The sequence below is a fragment of the Cannabis sativa genome, chromosome X (assembly GCF_029168945.1).
Source record: "Cannabis sativa cultivar Pink pepper isolate KNU-18-1 chromosome X, ASM2916894v1, whole genome shotgun sequence".
NCBI lineage: Eukaryota > Viridiplantae > Streptophyta > Magnoliopsida > Rosales > Cannabaceae > Cannabis > Cannabis sativa.
The window spans coordinates 773,792-794,546 of NC_083610.1; the positions used below are offsets into that span (position 1 = coordinate 773,792).

At 37.6% G+C, this 20,755-nt stretch overlaps 2 non-coding genes across 2 annotated transcripts; both read right to left on the reverse strand.

The window, feature by feature from the left end:
- Nucleotides 1–2,353: 2,353 nt before the first annotated feature.
- Nucleotides 2,354–2,460, reverse strand: LOC115703380 (small nucleolar RNA R71). Its single transcript, XR_004009149.2, has one exon. It is a non-coding gene; the product is annotated as a small nucleolar RNA R71 (small nucleolar RNA).
- A 10,709-nt stretch (nucleotides 2,461–13,169) lies between these two features.
- On the reverse strand, nucleotides 13,170–13,276 carry LOC115703294 (small nucleolar RNA R71). Its single transcript, XR_004009070.2, has one exon. It is a non-coding gene; the product is annotated as a small nucleolar RNA R71 (small nucleolar RNA).
- Between the last annotated feature and the right edge of the window lie 7,479 nt (nucleotides 13,277–20,755).

Consider the following 20,755-nt stretch of genomic DNA (forward strand, 5'->3'; position numbering starts at 1 on the left):
AATCTGGTAATGTATTTAAAGTCAATGGTCAAAGGTTGAAACCATTTTTAGAATTAACACCACCTGAAGTGGAGGAAACGCTCTTTCACGACTCGATTTACCAAGGTTAGTGAATTCTTTCACTACTGGTCCTATCTTTAATTGCTTTCTTTATTTTTCAGTATTTTAGTTTATTTTCTGTCATTTATTTTTTAGAAAATTAACATCTATCACTGTGCATATTCTCTGTTTTTTTCGGTTCTCATCTCATGTTCTTATCATATACATGTTTAGACATTGAGGACACTGTCTCATTTTAGTTGGGGGTACTGAGTATATTCTTGCATTAAGTTCGATAAATTTCTTACCTTTTTGAAAATTTTGAGTCAAATTCTGTTGCTAATTATGTGAATAAATAAATATTGTGTTAGACTAGTTTATACTATATTTAGTGTTAGGCTAAAATTAGTCTAAGTTTCAGGTCATATTTTCGGTTAGTTTTCACTCTTTGTTTCTAGTTTTAGGGCTATTTTACGCTTGATTCTTTTGTTTCAGGTCCTTGGGTGTTTAAAAAAAGTATGTACAAGAATTGAGGACAAGTGGTGAAAGAATCGAGAAGAAAAACCAAGATTGGTGTCTCTGCCTGTTCCAGTCGCGACGGGGAATTTGCCAGTCGCGACGGGAACTGGCAGCGAAAATCTCAAAGTTTCAAAGTTTGACCCCGTCGCGACGGGGGCTTTGCCAGTCGCGACGGGGACCCTAGTGACGGGATTTTTGGGCAGTTTCGTAATTTCACGAATTTTAAAGATGAGATTTGGTTTAAATAGAGAGAGTTCGTGAAAATTAGGGATTATTCAGAATTGGAACCCTAGAAACAAAGGAGGAGGCTAGAAGAGCGGCTTGTGGCGACCCGAATCAATTGCTTCAACTAGTTCTTTCTCTTCTCTTTAATTTTTCTATGCTATTTTCTGTTTCAATGTTAATTATGGATTTGATTATGGATGTTTTGAACTAAACTCCTATTTAGGGAGAATGATGAATGTTGTTTAAGTTTTTCCTAGTTAATGAATAATTGCCATTCCTCTATCTTGATTGTGAACACTATTCATATTTGTGTTTAATTTCCATGTGCAAGATTGATCACCTTTTACATGTTTTATGATCTCAATTCGAAATCTGAAAAGTGAGAATTGAGAATGCTAAAATTGGATAGTCTAGGTTTTGATGTGAAACGAAAGTATTTACATAGCCTTTGTGACATTTAGATTATTGCTTAATGCTGATTTCATGTTAGTTTAATTAAGAGATTAATTAGAGAGCATGAGATTTAGAACCTAGAAGATCTGAAAAGAGCTAGGTTAATTCATAATCTGTCATTCACTTCAAGAGAAGGATAGAATTTAGACATTAACATTGGTAACTTAACAACAGGATTCGTCTCCCTATTTTCTTATCTTGATTAATCTTCCTTTGTTATTTTTAATTTTCTGAATTGTCTTATTTAATTCATAAAAAGTATTCTTTTACCAGATAGAATCAATAGTATAATTTAGTAGTAATTAGTCCAATTCCCTGTGGTTCGACCTCACCTGTGTGAGTTTACTACTTGATTGCGTATACTTGCGTAGTGTTTATAAATTATAGCAACAAGTTTTTGGCGCCGTTGCCGGGGAATTGTTTAAAGATTAATATTACACAAAATTATACTAACTTCTACTTTGGTATATTTTCTCTTGCTGCTTTTCTAACCTTTCTCTTGCAAAAAAAAAAAATAATAACTGTTCTTATCTATTTCAGGTATTTTGAGTGCATGCGCCGCCAAGGGCAAGCAGTTATACTACCCATCGACCCTGAAATTGAGAAAACTTGTAGGAGAAACCGAAGGAACAAGAGGCAAGAAGGAGTTTCAGCAACTGCTGAAACAACAGAAATCATGGCTGCTAATGTGAATGCGAATGCTGCAAATAACGACAATAATGGTGGTGCCGTGGAAGATCAAGCTAATGGCCGTAGCTTGAGAGATTACATTCTCCCTACTCTGACGGGAGTGCAGTCATGTATCAGGCCACCGACAGTGGATGCAAACAACTTTGAGATTAAACCTGCCATCCTTCAAATGGTGCAGTCTTCAGTTCAGTTTGGTGGCCTCCCTTCTGAAGATCCTAATCTGCATCTCTCGAACTTCATGGAACTTTGTGAGACTTTTAAAGTCAATGGAGTTAGTGATGATGCCATTCGTTTGAGACTGTTTCCATTCTCACTTAGAGAAAGAGCCAAGAGCTGGTTAATCTCCTTGCCACCAAATTCCATAGCAACACGGACAGACTTAGCAACTAAATTTCTGTCTAAGTTCTTTCCCCCAGCAAAGTCTGCTAAGCTGCGAGGAGAGATCAACAATTTCTGTCAACAAGAGAATGAGTCTCTCTATGAGTCTTGGGAGAGGTTCAAGGACTTAATCAGAAAGTGTCCTCATCATGGTATTGAGAAGTGGATGCTGGTTCATAATTTCTATAACAGGTTGGTTGGTAACACTAGAACCCTGATAGATGCAGCAGCTGGTGGAGCCTTTATGAGAAAGAGTGCTAATGAGGCTTATGATCTATTGGAGGAGATGGCTCTAAACAATCAACAGTGGCCAACTGAAAGGAGTCAAACTAAGAAGGTAGCTGGTGTGCTAGAGGTGGATGCCATTACAAAGCTGACAGCTCAGGTTGAGGCCCTAACAAAGCTGATCGCAGTGCAAGCCAAACAAGCTCAAGTGGTTTGTGAGATATGTGGAGGTCCCCATCACTTTTCTGAGTGTCAGGCAGATGTGGATGATTTGCCAATGGATCAAGCAAAAGCCATTGGAAACTATTCCCAAAACAATAATTATGGGCACAACCAACAGGGGTTCTACCAGCAGAGAAACCAGCCCCAACAAAACCAACAACAGCTGCAACAACAAAGTTTTAGTGGAGGCTCCACTATCCAAGCTGATTTATTGCTCCAATTCATGATGGAAACTAGAGCCTCTATTAAAACTCTAGAAACTCAAATGGAACAATTGGCTACTCAAGTGGAAAAACAAGCTCAAGGAAATTCGCCTAGCACTAATGATGCAAAAGGAAAAGAGCAATGTAAAGCAATTTCCTTAAGGAGTGGAAAGAAATATGATGGGCCTGAGATGATACAACCAGTGGATGAAGAGATTAAAGATCAAGCAACACCAACAGCAGAGAAGGCTGCGATAGCCCAAGACAACCACAACAGTCTCCACCAATTAGCATTGATCACCATGTGAAAATACCCTATCCCCAGAGACTTAGAAAGTCAAGTCTAGACAAGCAGTTCACCAAATTCTTAGAAGTCTTTAAAAGACTACACATCAACATTCCTTTTGCTGAAGCTTTGGAACAAATGCCCCGTTATGTGAAGTTCATGAAGGAGATATTGTCTAAGAAGAGAAAATTGGAGGACTATGAAACAGTGGCATTAACTGAGGAGTGTAGCGGCATTTTGCAAAAGAAACTACCGCCCAAGCTTAAAGATCCGGGTAGTTTCAATATTCCATGCTCTATAGGGGGTTCGGTGGAAACTAAAACTCTATGTGATCTGGGAGCAAGCATTAATCTAATGCCATTGTCTGTCTTCAAAAGGCTAGGATTGGGAAAAGCAAAGCCTACAACAGTGACTTTGCAGGCGGCGAGATCGTTCTTTGACTCATCCTCGTGGGATAATTGAAGATGTACTGGTGAAGGTTGGTAAGTTTATCTTCCCTGCTGATTTCCTAATTCTTGATATGGAGGAAGATTCAACTATTCCCATTATTTTGGGAAGACCATTCTTAGCCACGGGCCGAGCATTAATAGACGTTCAAAAGGGGGAGTTAAAGTTGAGAGTGCAAGATGAAGAGGTCAATTTTAATGTTTTTTCCCCAACCGACATTCCTACCTATTGCAAGATTGAGATGGTGAAGGGTTCTTTTGTTAAAGCTGATAAGAAGAAAGCAAAACCTAAAGAGCGACTTCGAACGATTCGGCGGTGTTGGAAAAGATTGATGTGTGGTAATTCTGAAGGTAAACTTCCTCTTGTGCAAAACTCTGAAATTAGAAACATTGGAGGTCAATTTTCTTCATTTGGTACAAGGACCCTATTGGATGCAAGAGGTGGACTTGATCCAATTTGAAGTAGTATTGAGGCCAAACCCCTTCTGATGGGGGTTCAGGTAAGTCCTTCTCACCTTGAGTATAATGACACATTGGGGACAATGTCATATTTAGTTTGGGGGAGAGACTTAAAATTTTTACTTAAAATTTTTAAATTCTGCACTTTAATTTCTGCATTTTAATTTTCTGTTTTAGTTTTTTTGTTTTAGTTAAGGAATGGCAATAAGCTTGACGATAGTTGTATACTGCTGATTAGTGTGATGTGATCTGAAATTGTAAAATAACTGTGTGCTTGATTCTGTTAACTCTTTGGATTAGTTTGGATGCTTAGAAACTTGTGTTTATCTGCAAATACTCAATCTGTGAAAATTGTTATAATTTTTTTTTACGATGGTTTGTGGTAAGATTGTCAGGATAGCTGAGAACTTGCATGTTTATTCTTTTGAGACGAAATCCTTGATAGTGTTCAATTGGAATATGACTTAGGCATTTGTTGGATAGTTTGAGCCTTTCAAGCCTACCGTAATAATGTGTATCCCTAGTTAACCTTTTGAGCCTAAAGCCGTTATGTTTTTCACCCATCGATTTGAAAAATTGCAACCACACTATTAATTTTTCTTCACCATGTTATCCATGATATCATAAGCTACATAATTAGTTTGGGGGAGGAGAAACATTTAGTGTGAGGAAATAGTGAGAGGGAGAAAAACTTGTAAGATTGAGAAGGGCAAAAAAAAAAAAAAATTGTGTAATTCAATGTCACTGAAAAAAAAATGGAATATGATGGAAAAAAAAACACAATAAAAAGTAAAAATATGTGTGAAAAAAAAAAAAAAAAAAATTCAGTGATGTTGAAAAATAATAGAGATGTCTTTAATCAATCTTGGTAAATTCAGGGAATATTATGAGATCTCAGAAAAAGAAAAGTAAGAAGCTTGTGGGTTCTGTTTGTGTGCTTATGATATCTTTAGCCAAAATTGTCTTTTGCCTATCCCTGAATATCTGAGCCATATTACCTAAAGCCTTGAAAAGACCTAACGATTCCAAAGAATACTGTCAACATTAGTGGAGAAAGGTAAGCATGCAAGCTTATGAGTTATCAGGCTGTGGAACTGTTGGAAAGAGTAAAACTTTTATAACAATGTTTCACATTTGAATAAATTCTTGCAGTTGTACATAGTGTTATAAATTGAGCATCTGAGTTAATTGTTAGAGTTAGTAGGATCGAAATTCTAGTTTATGCAAGGAAGAAAACAGAGCATGAGTCAGCAGCGTAGTGATTATCTGACAGCGTAGTTAGTTTTTTTTTTTACCTTACTCGGGGTCGAGTAAGAATCTAGTTTGGGGGAATTTGTTAGGCTAATATTAGTCTAAGTTTCAGGTCATATTTTCGGTTAGTTTTCACTCTTTGTTTCTAGTTTTAGGGCTATTTTACGCTTGATTCTTTTGTTTCAGGTCCTTGGGTGTTTAAAAAAAGTATGTACAAGAATTGAGGACAAGTGGTGAAAGAATCGAGAAGAAAAACCAAGATTGGTGTCTCTGCCTGTTCCAGTCGCGACGGGGAATTTGCCAGTCGCGACGGGAACTAGCAGCAAAAATCTCAAAGTTTCAAAGTTTAACCCCGTCGCGACGGGGGCTTTGCCAGTCGCGACGGAGACCCCAGTGACGGGATTTTTGGGCAGTTTCGTAATTTCACGAATTTTAAAGATGGGGTTTGGTTTAAATAGAGAGAGTTCGTGAAAATTAGGGATTATTCAAAATTGGAACCCTAGAAACAAAGAAGGAGGCTAGAAGAGCGGCTTGTGGCGACCCGAATCAATTGCTTCAACTAGTTCTTTCTCTTCTCTTTAATTTTTCTATGCTATTTTCTGTTTCAATGTTAATTATGGATTTGATTATGGATGTTTTGAACTAAACTCCTATTTAGGGAGAATGATGAATGTTGTTTAAGTTTTTCCTAGTTAATGAATAATTGCCATTCCTCCATCTTGATTGTGAACACTATTCATATTTGTGTTTAATTTCCATGTGCAAGATTGATCACCTTTTACATGTTTTATGATCTCAATTTGAAATCTGAAAAGTGAGAATTGAGAATGCTAAAATTGGATAGTCTAGGTTTTGATGTGAAACGAAAGTATTTACATAGCCTTTGTGACATTTAGATTATTGCTTAATGCTGATTTCATGATAGTTTAATTAAGAGATTAATTAGAGAGCATGAGATTTAGAACCTAGAAGATCTGAAAAGAGCTAGGTTAATTCATAATCTGTCATTCACTTCAAGAGAAGGATAGCATTTAGACATTAACATTGGTAACTTAACAACAGGATTCGTCTCCCTATTTTCTTATCTTGATTAATCTTCCTTTGTTATTTTTAATTTATCGAATTGTCTTATTTAATTCATAAAAGTATTCTTTTACCAGATAGAATCAATAGTATAATTTAGTAGTAATTAGTCCAATTCCCTGTGGTTCGACCTCACCTGTGTGAGTTTACTACTTGATTGCGTATACTTGCGTAGTGTTTATAAATTATAGCAACATTTAGTCACTTAGATAGTAATTCCAGTAAAAATTGCACAGACCAAACATATGATTTGATTGTTTTTAAAACATTTAATTGAGAAAAATCTTAAGTTAAAAGCTTTCATTTTTTGTGAGAAGTGAGAATTGAGAAAACGATTTTTTGAACATATATTGATCTTCTGAATTGGTAAAATCAAAATTTTTTGAAATTTGATAATATGACAATTAATAGAGGGATACTTTTTTAGAATTGAGCCTAATTGTAAATTTATTATCTTTATATTTTCTTATCACATGTTGCCTCTTGTAAAAAAAAAAAAATAAATAAAAAAAAAGATATATATTGTGGATATTGCCTTTAAAAAAATATACATATATATCATATAAAGAGCAATATCTTACATACTATATATAACAAAAAAAAAAAAAATCAAACAAGAGCAACATTTCTCTTTCAGCGTAGCTTGGTTAAAATTCAAAATATACCAAAGAAAATTTTGCTACGGTAAATAATTATTGTAGATATTGCCCTTAAAAAAAATACATATATATCATATAAAGAGAAATATCTTAGTTTTAATCATTTAGCAAAGTAAAAAATATATATATCGGTAAAAATATATATATGCATATATAATATATATTGAAAAAAAAATAATATATCATCATAAATCAAAAGAGACTTTGCCATAGTTTATTTTTCGTAAATTTTAGTCACAAAAAAAAAAAAATCGTTGTTTATTTATTTATTTTGGCTCTAGGTATTGTAATGAAATCCCGAAAGTTAACTTGTCATTTGAATTTCAAAATATTTTTGGTTAGCCTATCTATGGGTCAATAATTGTTTACATTGTTCGTCCTAAAAATCTTTATCCATTTGAGCGTAAATTAATATACATTTCCAACTCTAAGAGTGATAACCCTTCCTCTTTTTAAATATATCAATACCTGTGAGGATTTGGAGTTGAGACTTTTTACTTTAAAGATTTTTCAATATTATCTGTGTTATGGATTAAAGCAAAAAATATGATTTGAAACACACACAAAAAATTTGGAATTATATCTACTGTAAGTTTTTATATAGTATTTTCTAGTGTTTACACCAATATTTTGTTTTGTTTTGATTAAGCAGAGTTTGTTTTGATTTATTCATCTTGGTAATATTTTGTTATCCGCTTGAATTGCTAGGGACTAACAATAAGCTAGTTGGGGGTTGTGTTAAGTAGTCAAAAATGCATATTTATTAGTGTAAAAATACAAAATAAAATTAATTCTATATAACATTTTCATGAAATTAATGTAATATATTTCTATTTGAAAATATTATAGTGTTGAGTTAATTTTGTAAGAAAATAACATTTTATGACACAAATAAGAGATAAAAATAAATAAAAAGAAATTAAGAAAATGCATTGTTTTTATTTTAAAAAAAATACAAATTAATTAGATCTTAATATTTTCATTTAAATTATTGTGATATATTTTGTGTTGAAAATATTTTATTTGGATTTAATTTTGTTTGTGTTTGATTAAGAAAATGACATTTGTGAAAAGAAAGGAAAAGAAAAAGAAAAATAGTAAAAATGTGGTCCAAAGCAATGAAAAATGGTATTTTTGAAGTCCAAGAAGAGCACCCCAAGAAGGCAGCCCATTCAGCCCATTTTCCTTCCCAGCCGACATGCTTGCCACGTGGCGAGCTGGGATTCGCTCCGCAGGCCCACGACAGGCGCACCAGGGGCTGTCCCCCTCTTCTTCCTCACGCGCGCGTGGAGCGCACGGCCCCTCCTGGGCCTTTCGTTCGCTGCACTCGCCAGCCACGCGGCTGGCCTTCCTCTATGACCGCCTCCCTTCAGCAGCCCAGCCACTTTCCACGTGGCTTTCTCTCCTCTCGCCACGTGTCAAGTTGCACACCAAAGCCACCAATCCGAGCTTGACACGTGGCACCCCGGTTATAATTTCTCGTATTTACATTTTTACCCACATGCAATTTGTAATAAGTTTAATTGCACATTAGTCCTTTTACCCTTCTATAAATAGAAGCTTAGGTTTTTAGAATTCAGTTACAGTTTCAGAGTTTCAGACAGAAAAATCCAGAGAAAACGCTCAGTTAGTTTACCGCTTTTCTTAGTTAATTTTCTTATGGGTTTCTAAGTTCCCTTATTATTAAGGTGGACGATGAAACCTAGTGTATTTAATTAAGTATTTATTTTTATTTTGATTCTCAGTACAATATATGCAATGATTTTCGCTTCTTAAAATAATTTTCTTTCATCTTTAATATCACGTATTTTTGATAGTTAGAAATTATTAATGTTTGGTTCTACATTTTATTAAAAATAATATTCTTTGATTTTTTGTATTTACATTAAATTGTTTCACATTTAATGCTTAGAAGTTATAATTTTAAAGCGAAGGAAAATCTATTTTTTTATTAGAAAATAATTGGTTTGATTACTGGTTAAATTATGAGAATCAATATAAACATAAATATTTTTATATACACTTAAGTGGATTCTGAACCCTTAATAATATTCCAAATATTACTGAAAATATCTGTTACTGTCATTTTACTGTTTAAATACTTTATTTTATTTTGTTACCAAAAATCTCACTATTTTCGGGACTAGGTCAGAGTTTTATTAGCTTAGATTAAATTACTATTTTCTTCGATTTCACGCAATTCCCATGGGTTCGACCTCGTTCTTCACAATCTCAATACTACAATAAAGATTCGTGCGCTTGCGAGTTGATAAATGTAAAACGTACCATTTCGGTATACAACATCGGCTTTGGCTAGAAGAATGCACATTGAGGAGGTTTCTTGCCCCCTTTGTGGGGAGGAGGAGAAAACTATGGAACATCTTGTCCTCTATTGTAACTTTGCCTCACACCTTTGGAGGTCATCCCCTTGGGGCGTGATGCCGGTACCCGAGTCGGGAGGTAGGATGTGGAACTGGGTAAAATTCCTTTGGGGCCTTAAGGACAAAGGAGTAGATGTCAACGAGTCTTCCTGTATGCATCGATTATTGTGGATACGATATGGCGTACATGAAATGACAAGATTCATACCACTAATTACATTTATAACATTAAGCATTGTATTGACTATATTTCTGCTTGTTACGCAGATTACAACCTTTGTTTATTTCCCACGCCAGTGATTTGTACGACGTCATTATGGTCTCCACCGCCGGAAGATTGGGTCAAAATCAACTGTGACGTTAAGGTTGGTAGCGACTCAATGTGTGTGGTGGCTTTGGCTAGGGATCATAAGAAGTCAATTTTGTGGATTGCAAGCAATATCCTCAATTTTTCTGATCCGCTTATTGGAGAAGCTGCGGCTTGCCTGTTGGCCCTAGAATCAGCGGTTAGAGGGAAGCTTTCTTTTGTGATCATTGAGAGCGATTCTGAGACCGTAATTAATACTCTGAAGGGATTGTCCTCCAATTGGGGTATTACTAATTATGTAACTAATTGTAAAAAGCTCTCGACCCTTTTGACTGGTTGTAATTTTTCATTTATTTTTAGAAGTTGTAACTGTGCTGCCCATAATGTGGCTAAATGGGATTTTAACTGTAATGTGGCGGGTATGGTGGATCCATCCTCTATTCCAAGTAACTTATTTTATAATGACCGTGAGGTCTAACTTATTTGTTGTTTAATATATCTACGCTATTTTCGAAAAAAAAAAAAGAACATTCATATTTCAACGTGCTTATTTTGTTATTTTTAACGAATATTTCAATATGCTTATTGGTGACAAAAACTTTCATTCTTTATTATTTCTCACAATATTAAGTTTCTTTTTTCTTTCAATTTGTTAAACAAAATTTTTTTCATTTTTTTTTAAGAAAAGCATGATTATATTGCTAGATAAAAATACCATTAGACCTCACGGTCATTACAAACTAAATCAGAAGGAATGGAATCAAAAGGAATAACTCCAAACTTCTGGTGGGAAAACGTCCACTTAACCACATTATGGGCAACAAAGTTACAGTTTCTACTAATATTACAGAAAATACAACTAGAAAAGTAGGAAGAATAATTATTACAAAATGAGACGTAGTTATCCAAAGCCTAACAGGACGCCTTCCCATTAAGAGCATTGATAACTACCCTCGAGTCACTCTCCACAATGACAAACTTGAAGCCCAGATCCTTCGCAATCGAGATAGCCAAGAAGCAGGCAGCCGCCTCGCCGCACAACGCATCAGAGAAGTCCAGATGAGTTGTTTAAATCCAAACCACCCTACCAAGATGGTCTCTAGCAACAACTGTGTTAGGCTATTTTTAGCCTATGTTTTGGATCTAATTTATGTGCATTTTTCGCTGTGTTGGGACGGAATTACGCTTGTTTTCTATGTTTTCAGGTTCTTTGGAATAAAAGAGGTCTCAGGTGCAGAAATTCAATAAAAGACGAGCTGGGCCGAAGAAAACACAATTTTTAAGGAATTGTGTATATATGGCCGCGGCTAGATACCACTTGGCCGCGGCTAGATCTCGACACTTTGGAATGGCACAGTCGCCGCGGCGATGGGGAGTCTCGCCGCGGCCATTTAAGAGATACAGAAAGGCCTGCTTTTTGCAATTATCTCGACGGAATTACGCTTGTTTTCTATGTTTTCAGGTTCTTTGGAATAAAAGAGGTCTCGGGTGCAGAAATTCAATAAAAGACGAGCTGGGCCGAAGAAAACACAATTTTTAAGGAATTGTGTATATATGGCCGCGGCTAGATACCACTTGGCCGCGGCTAGATCTCGACACTTTGGAATGGCACAGTCGCTGCGGCGATGGGGAGTCTCGCCGCGGCCATTTAAGAGATACAGAAAGGCCTGCTTTTTGCAATTATCTTGCCGCGGCGAGAGGAAGCTTGGCCGCGGCGAGATCCCGTACGGACCAGGGGCATTTTCGTCCATCGAACCCTAAATTTTAGATATAAATAGAAAATTGCGATTGGAAGTCGAGGAGAGCGATCAGGAACCCTAAAATACAGCAGAGAGCCGCAGGAAAAGCACAGAGATTCAAGTGACGATCCAAAATTCATTCACCAACAGTTCTTTTCTCTATTCCTCTTTAATTTATTTATGTTGAATATTGCTATAGGAATGGTTATGGATTTGTTTCTGAACTAAATTTCCCATTTAGGGAGGATGATGATTGTTGTTTAATGTTTTGCCTAGTTAATGTTTAATTACCATTCCTCAATTCTTGGTTGTGAAATTATCTTAATTTGTGTTTAATTTCATGTTTAAGATTGATCACCTTGTGCATGCTTTATGATCTCAATTCGAAATCTGAAAAGTGAGAATTGAGAATGCTAAAATTAAGATAATCGATGTTCTATGTGAAACGAAAGTATTCACATGACTTATGTGACGAGTAGATTATTACTTAATACTGATTTCATGTTAGTTTAATTAAGGAATTAATTAAATAACATGTGATTTAGAATCTAGAAGATCTGAAAGGAGCTAGGTTACTTCATAATCTGTCATTCACTTCAAGAATAGGATAGTAATTAAGCATTAACGATTTGGTAAACAACAACCAAATTCTCCTCCCTATTATCTCATCTTGCTCAACTTTCAATCGTGTTATTAAGTTTTCTGAATTACTTTCATACTTTACTGTTTTTAAATCATAATTACTTTTGATCTGCCGAATAGAATTATAAGTATAGTTTAGTGGTATTTAATCCAATTCCCTGTGGGATCGACCTCACCTGTGTGAGATTTACTACTTGATTGCGTATACTTGCGTAGTGTTTATAAATTATAGCAACAAGTTTTTGGCGCCGTTGCCGGGGAATCGTTTAAAGATTAATATTACATAAAATTATACTAACTTCTACTTTGGTATATTTTCTCTTGCTGATTTTTTCTAACCTTTTTCTTGCAATATTTTCTTGATCTATTTCAGGAATCCTAAGTGTATGCGCCGTCAAGGACAAGCAGTCATATTACCAGTTGATCCTGAAATCGAGAAAACTTGCAGGAGGAATCGAAAGAACAAGAGGCAAGAAAGAGTTTCAGCAACTGCTGAAACATCAGAAATCATGGCTGCCAATGTGAACAATAATGCTGGAAACAATGGGGGTAATAACGGTAATAATGGAGGTGCCGTGGAAGATCAAGCTAATGGCCGTAGCTTGAGAGATTACATTCTCCCTACTCTGACGGGAGTGCAGTCATGTATCAGGCCACCGACAGTGGATGCAAACAACTTCGAGATTAAACCTGCCATCCTTCAAATGGTGCAATCTTCAGTTCAGTTTGGTGGCCTCCCTTCTGAAGATCCTAATCTGCATCTCTCTAACTTCATGGAACTTTGTGAAACTTTTAAAGTTAATGGAGTTAGCGATGATGCCATTCGACTGAGATTGTTTCCATTCTCGCTCAGAGAACGAGCCAAGAGTTGGTTGAACTCCTTGCCACCCAATTCTATTGCCACCTGGAATGATCTGGCAACAAAATTCTTGTCAAAGTTCTTTCCTCCAGCCAAGTCTGCAAAGCTGAGAGGAGAAATCAATAATTTCTGCCAACAAGATAATGAATCTCTCCATGAGGCTTGGGAGAGGTTTAAAGATCTGATCAGGAGGTGTCCTCATCATGGTATAGAGAAGTGGATGCTGGTACACAACTTCTACAACGGGCTGGTTGGTAATACTAGAACTCTAATAGATGCAGCAGCGGGCGGAGCTTTTATGAGAAAGAGTGCTAATGAGGCGTATGATCTATTGGAGGAGATGGCTCTAAACAATCAGCAGTGGCCAACTGAAAGGAGTCAATCTAAGAAGGTAGCTGGTGTGTTAGAAGTTGATGCCATCACAAAGTTAACAGCTCAGGTTGAGGCATTGACAAAAATAATTGCAGGGCAAGCTAAACAAGCCCAAATTGTTTGTGAGTTATGTGGAGGAAGTCATCACTTTTCGGAGTGTCAAGCAGATGTGGATGATTTGCCAATGGATGAAGCTAAGGCCATTGGGAATTTTTCACAGAACAACAACAACAACAATTATGGGTTCAACCAGGGTAACAACCGAAGAAATAGTGGGTTCTATCAGCAAAGAAATCAGAACCAACAGTTCAATCAGCAACAAGCCTCTGGTGGAAATTCTAGTTTGCAAACAGATTTACTGCTCCAGTTTATGACTGAAACTAGATCTTCAATTAAAGACCTGCAGACTCAGATGGGCCAGCTAGCAACTCAGGTAGCAACCCGCCCTCAAGGAAATTTGCCTAGCACAACTGAAGTCAATTCCAAAGAAAACTGCAAAGCAATTACCCTGAGGAGCGGTAAGAAGTATGATGGACCTGAGTTACCATAACCAGTTGAGGTAGATGAAGAAATAAATGCTCAACCAGTGCAAACACCAACACCAACAGCAGAGAAGGCTACTGAAAGCTCAGCACTACCACAACAGTCTCCACCTATTAGCATTGATCATCATGTGAAAATACCCTATCCTCAGAGGCTCAGAAAGTCAAGCTTAGACAAGCAGTTCACCAAGTTTCTAGAAGTCTTCAAAAGACTTCACATTAACATTCCTTTTGCTGAAGCTCTAGAGCAGATGCCAAGTTATGTGAAGTTTATGAAGGAAATTTTGTCAAAGAAGAGGAAGATGGAGGATTATGAGACAGTGGCTCTAACTGAAGAGTGCAGCGCTATTCTATAGAAGAAACTTCCTCCAAAACTCAGGAATCCAGGGAGCTTCACTATTCCTTGTACTATTGAAAAAATTGAAGGAATAAATGCACTATGTGATTTGGGAGCCAGTATAAACTTAATGCCTTTGTCAGTGTTTAAAAGACTGCAGCTGGGTGAAGCAAAGCCAACCACGGTAACTCTTCAATTGGCGGATCGATCACTAGCTCATCCTAGAGGAGTCATTGAGGATGTGTTAGTAAAAGTTGACAAGTTCATCTTTCCAGCTGACTTCATTGTTCTGGATATGGAAGAAGACAGCAATGTTCCTATCATCCTGGGGAGACCCTTCTTGGCAACAGGGAAAGCACTAATTGATGTTCAGAAAGGAGAGTTAAAGCTGAGGGTACAAGGAGATGAAGTTGTATTTAATGTGCTCAAAGCAATGACCTACCCTACGGCTAGTGACAACTGTTTTGCAATTGATGTGGTGGACCAGTTGGTGGAGACAAAGACGCATATTGAAGACCCTCTTAATCTGACTTTGGTACAAGGGGAGGTGGTGGAACAAGACGGTAAGGAAGCTTATGAGTATGCTATGTGGCTCGACTCTTATGGACCGCTGAATAGAAAATACTATGAAGAGTTAGGAGTCATACCAACAAAGCCTACCCCATCTACTGAAAAGCCTCCTCAATTAGAGTTAAAAGTCCTCCCGGATCATCTCAGGTATGAATATTTGGGAGAAAATAAGACACTTCCTGTTATTGTGGCATCCTCCCTATCTTCTGTAGAGACAGACAAGCTATTACGGGTTCTAAGGAAGCATTCGAAAGCCATTGGATGGACTTTAGCAGATATTAAAGGGATCAACCCTTCAACTGTAATGCACAGAATCTTAATGGAGGAAGGAGTGAAGCCTACCATTGATGCTCAACGAAGATTAAATCCACCAATGAAGGAGGTTGTCAGAAAAGAAGTCTTAAAGTGGTTAGATGTCGGAGTAGCGTATCCTATTTCAGATAGTAAATGGGTAAGTCCAGTCCAAGTTGTTCCAAAGAAAGGAGGGATGACGGTGGTGAAGAATGAAAAGAATGAACTCATCCCAACCAGAACTATCACGGGATGGAGAATTTGCATTGACTACCGGAAACTCAACAAGGCCACAAGAAAAGATCACTTTCCACTCCCATTCATTGATCAGATGTTAGACAAGTTGGCAGGTCAAGAGTACTATTGTTTCCTTGATGGGTACTCAGGGTATCACCAAATAGCTATAGCGCCGGAAGATCAAGAGAAAACAACATTCACATGTCCATATGGTACTTTTGCTTTTCGACGAATGCCATTTGGGCTGTGTAATGCTCCAGCAACATTTCAGAGGTGTATGATGGCCATATTTTCAGATCTAATAGAAAAATGCATCGAGGTGTTCATGGATGATTTTTCAGTGTTTGGTTCATCGTTTGACCAATGTTTAAGTAACTTGGAATTGGTTTTAACAAGGTGTGAAGACTCTAATTTGGTGTTGAACTGGAAAAAGTGCCATTTCATGGTTACAGAAGGAATAGTGCTGGGACACAAAATCTCAAAAGAAGGTATTGAGGTTGACAGAGCCAAAGTATCTACAATTGAGAACTTGCCTCCTCCAGTTTCAGTTAAGGGAGTTCGAAGCTTTTTGGGTCATGACGGGTTCTATAGAAGATTTATCAAAGACTTCTCCAAAGTTGCCAAACCGCTGTCCAATCTTCTCGCTAGTGGAGTACCTTTTGAATTTGGAAAAGATTGTCTTGAAGCATTCCAGATTCTCAAGGATAAGTTAATCTCAGCACCGATCGTGACTACACCAAACTGGGAATTACCTTTTGAAATCATGTGCGATGCAAGTGATTATGCGATTGGAGCAGTTTTGGGACAACGGGTTGACAAGGTATTCAGAACCATTTACTATGCAAGCAAAACCTTGAATGATGCCCAACTGAATTACGCTACTACAGAAAAAGAGATGCTGGCTATAGTGTTTGCATGTGACAAATTTCGACCCTACTTGATTGGCAATAAGGTGATAGTGTATACAGATCATTCAGCAATCAAATACTTGATGACTAAGAAGGATGCCAAACCACGACTAATTCGATGGGTTCTTCTTTTGCAAGAATTTGATCTAGACATAAAAGATAAGAAGGGTACTGAGAATCTGGTGGCAAATCACTTGTCAAGACTAGAGCTGGAAGAAAGTCAGAATACGAAAGAGGTACAAATAAATGAACAATTTCCCGATGAACAACTCTTTAGTGTGAGGGAAAGTCTAATGGTACCATGGTATGCTGATTATGTTAACTACTTGGCTGCCAATATCACTCCTCCTGAGCTATCTCGCCAACAACTAAAGAAATTCTTTTCTGAGGTGAAACATTACTACTGGGAAGAGCCAATCCTCTACAAGCACTGTGCAGATCAGATAATAAGAAGGTGTGTGCCTGAAGAGGAGATGTACTCTATTCTTAATCACTGTCATGCTCTACCATGTGGGGGACACTTCAGTGGAACTAGAACAGCTGCCAAGGTGTTGCAAAGCGGATTCTTTTGGCCAACACTTTTCAAAGATGCTAGTACTTTTGTGAAGGCATGTGATCGTTGTCAGCGTACAGGAAACATCTCAAGGAGAAACGAAATGCCTTTGACAGGAATCTTGGAAGTAGAGTTGTTTGATGTATGGGGGATAGACTTTATGGGTCCTTTTCCTTCATCATTTAGCAATCTATACATTTTACTAGCTGTGGATTACGTATCAAAATGGGTAGAAGCTGCAGCAACACCAGCTAATGATGGAAAAACAGTTCTTCGGTTCCTTCAGAAAAATATATTCACACGGTTTGGTACCCCCCGAGCGATCATAAGCGATGAAGGGAGTCACTTCTGCAATAAACAGTTCGAAGCTCTTCTTTCAAAATATGGTGTTCGTCATAGAACTGCTCTCCCCTATCATCCGCAAAGTAATGGCCAAGCTGAGATTTCTAACCGGGAAATAAAGATTATTCTGGAGAAAACGGTGCAGAGATCAAGGAAAGATTGGTCAAGAAAGTTGGATGACGCATTGTGGGCCTATAGAACAGCGTTCAAAACGCCAATCGGGATGTCACCATATCGGTTGGTGTTTGGAAAGGCGTGTCATTTACCGGTGGAGTTAGAACACAAAGCTTATTGGGCAATGAAAACTCTGAACATGGACTTAAAAGTGCCGCCTTTGGGCGAGAAAAAGACTACTACAGCTGGATGAATTGGAGGAATTTCGAAATGAAGCTTATGAGAACGCTAAGATTTACAAGGAAAGAACTAAGAGGTGGCATGACCGAAATTTAGTCAGAAAGGAGTTTCAACCTGGTCAACAAGTTCTACTCTTCAACTCAAGACTAAAGTTGTTTCCTGGTAAATTAAAGTCAAGGTGGTCAGGGCCATTTACAGTGATCAAGGTGTTTCCCTATGGAGCGGTGGAACTAAAAGGTGAAGGTCCTAATACTTTCAAAGTGAATGGGCAGCGATTAAAGCTCTACTTGGGAGGTCAATTTGATCAAACCAAGTCCGCCATGATTCTGGCGCCACTATGAAGATCTCGATCAACGTCTAGCTATGCGACGATAAAGTTAGCGCTAATTGGGAGGCAACCCAAATGTTCTTTATGATTTAGTTGAACTCTTTTTAAGTTTTACTGTTATTTTTCTTTTTCAGTTTGTCTAGTTTTGTTTGTGAAAAAAAAAAAAAGTTTCCAGTGGCCGCGGCGATGGGATATACCGCCGCGACCATTTAAGGCTTACAGAGAGCAGCTTAATTTCGCAAATTCTGGCCGCGACGAGGGAACATACGGCCGCGGTCATTTAAGGCTTACAGAGAGCACCCAATTTTCACGCATTTTCGCCGCGGCGAGGCAATATCTCGCCGCGGCGACATTGGTCAGTTTGAGTTTAAAAACCCCAAATCCCTAACATTTCAAACTCACACCCCATTCTAAATCCCTAACCCCTCCACGCCGAAAACCCTTCTCTTCATCATATTTCCTTCATCTAATCCCATTCAAACCCCTTTTCATCAAATCTAACCATAAACTTTCATCCTAAATCATCATAAACCCTTATTTCTATCATCTAACACTCTTTTCCTCTAAAAATCCATTCCAAAATCCCTAAACATCACTCAAATTTCAGAAAAGTCACTATTCATCTTCTTCTTCCTTAAAGCTTCAAGGTTCTCATCAATGGAGGTTGACTAAAGATTGATTTTCATTGAGGTAACAAATTTTAGTCTCTCTACACAAGTTTGATTGGATTATTTGTGGATTGCTAGAGAATTTTAGACTTTGTGTTGGATTTTTTTGGAATTTTTGCTCATACATTGTTGAATATTATTGTTGTGAGTGAAATTGAGTGTGATTGTGAAAGGGTTAATTCCCGGGAAGTGGATTTTTAAGGGGAAGTGCTGTCAAAATTTTGAAAAATCTTGAGAGATAGAAAAATTTGGGTGATATGGGTCCAAAAAGGTCAAGAGTGAGTGAGGAAGGGGGAGCTTCATCATCCAACCCACCTAGGGGTCGCTCTAATCTTGATAGAGTAAGGTTTACCAACATGGATGATCAAGAGCGGTTTTTGAAATTGAAAGATAGGGCATTCATTGAAGATAGAGGGATAGATATTGTAAACCTAAGCCAAACTGCAAACATCCCTCCTGCCTTTGCATCTATTAGAGATCAAATCCTACATAGGCAGTGGACTAAGTTTGTGGATGTCACTGAGCGTAGTAACCAAACTCTAGCTTTGGAATTTTTAGCCAACTGGCCTGAAAGAGAGGATGGCAAGGTAAGGGTTAGGGGGGTTAAAGTGCCTGCTTCCACAGCTGATATGCATGCTCTTTACGACCTCCCAACTTTCACTGTAGAGCAGCAACCCTTGAAACAGCAATTTCGGGAAAGAAGTTTGAATTATGTGGATATTGCTGAGACTCTAGGGTATCCTGGCCTGAGGTTCCATGAGCTTGCTGGAGAACCATACCAATTGTACCGATGTGAACTTAACCCAGTGGCCAAGGCATGGCTTTACTTTGTTAGTGCAAGGTTGCTCCCGAATAAACATTTTTCTGATGCTCAAATAGACAGGATTAAATGGGTTTATGGCATTATGAAAGGTTATAATTTGAATGTGGGGGATATTATTCGAGTGACCTTTGACATAATGGTTGAGGGATCTTCTGGTGGAGGACTTGGGCTGGCTGGAATTATCACTAATCTTTGTGAGAAACATGGGGTACCGCAGTACTCATATGATACCAAGGCGCCGCCACAGCGCAGTATTAACTTGGCCACTGTTCTTCGCTTCAAACCTCCTCATCCTCATGGTCAACCGCCAGTTCAGAGAGGTCCTCCAGCAAGAGAAGAAGAGGAACATGAGGACATTGAACCACCACGCCTTGTCGGGCCTCTTGACCCCGCCATGCAGTACACTCACAATCAGCTGAATTATCTGATTCAGCAAAACATCCATATGCAAAATTACATGGCTCAGCGGAGTATCTTTGATGAGCAGCAGGTGGCACAATTGAACACACTTGTCACGAGGATGAATATCGGTGTGGACGATCCAAATTATTTTCCCATGCCACCCCGCTTCAACCCTTATGACCAGCCACCGCCGCCAAACCCCTTCTAAGGGGCTCAGGTAAGTTTCTCTCACCCTGGTTTATTTTCACACATTGGGGACAATGTGCATTTTAGTTTGGGGGGGGAGACTTAAATTTTTTTCAGTTTATTTGTTTTAGTTTTTTTTTTAGTCCTGTGTGATAGCTAAATTGAAAGATTGATTGAATTGTTGTTATTCACTTGTGCAATGGATTAAAACATAACTGTGTGCTTGACTTGCAACTGTTTGAATTAAGATGGATGTGTGCTAGGAAGTGATTCATGTAGACTTAAAACATTTATTATTCTCGCATATCACTTCTGTTCTATTTGGTTTGTGGAATGATTGATTGTACATGAAATAGAATTTGTTTGACATACTCTCTTGAAGCGAAATCCTTGATTTTATCTGTTTGGAAAGTGATTTAGGCAAGTTTTCTTTGGAACGATTGAGCCTTTCAAGCCTACCTAGAAATTTTTACCATAGTATACCCAAAGTTGAGCCTTAGCCTGTTTTAAAAATTTTCACCACTTAACTGAGCTGAATTTGTTATATTTAACTCTTTTCACCCTGAACATACCTTATTATGCCATGAGCCTTTAAGTAAGTTTGGGGGAGGATAAAGTGTTGTAAGTGGAGAGATAAAGTGTAGGGGTGAGAGATTGAAAAAAATATTGTGTGTTGTGTCTCTGAAAAAAAAAATAGAAGAAAAAAAAAAGAAGAAAAAAAATATGCAAAAATGTCTTCTTGAAAAGAAAAAAAAACTAAGAAAAATATGAGGTAC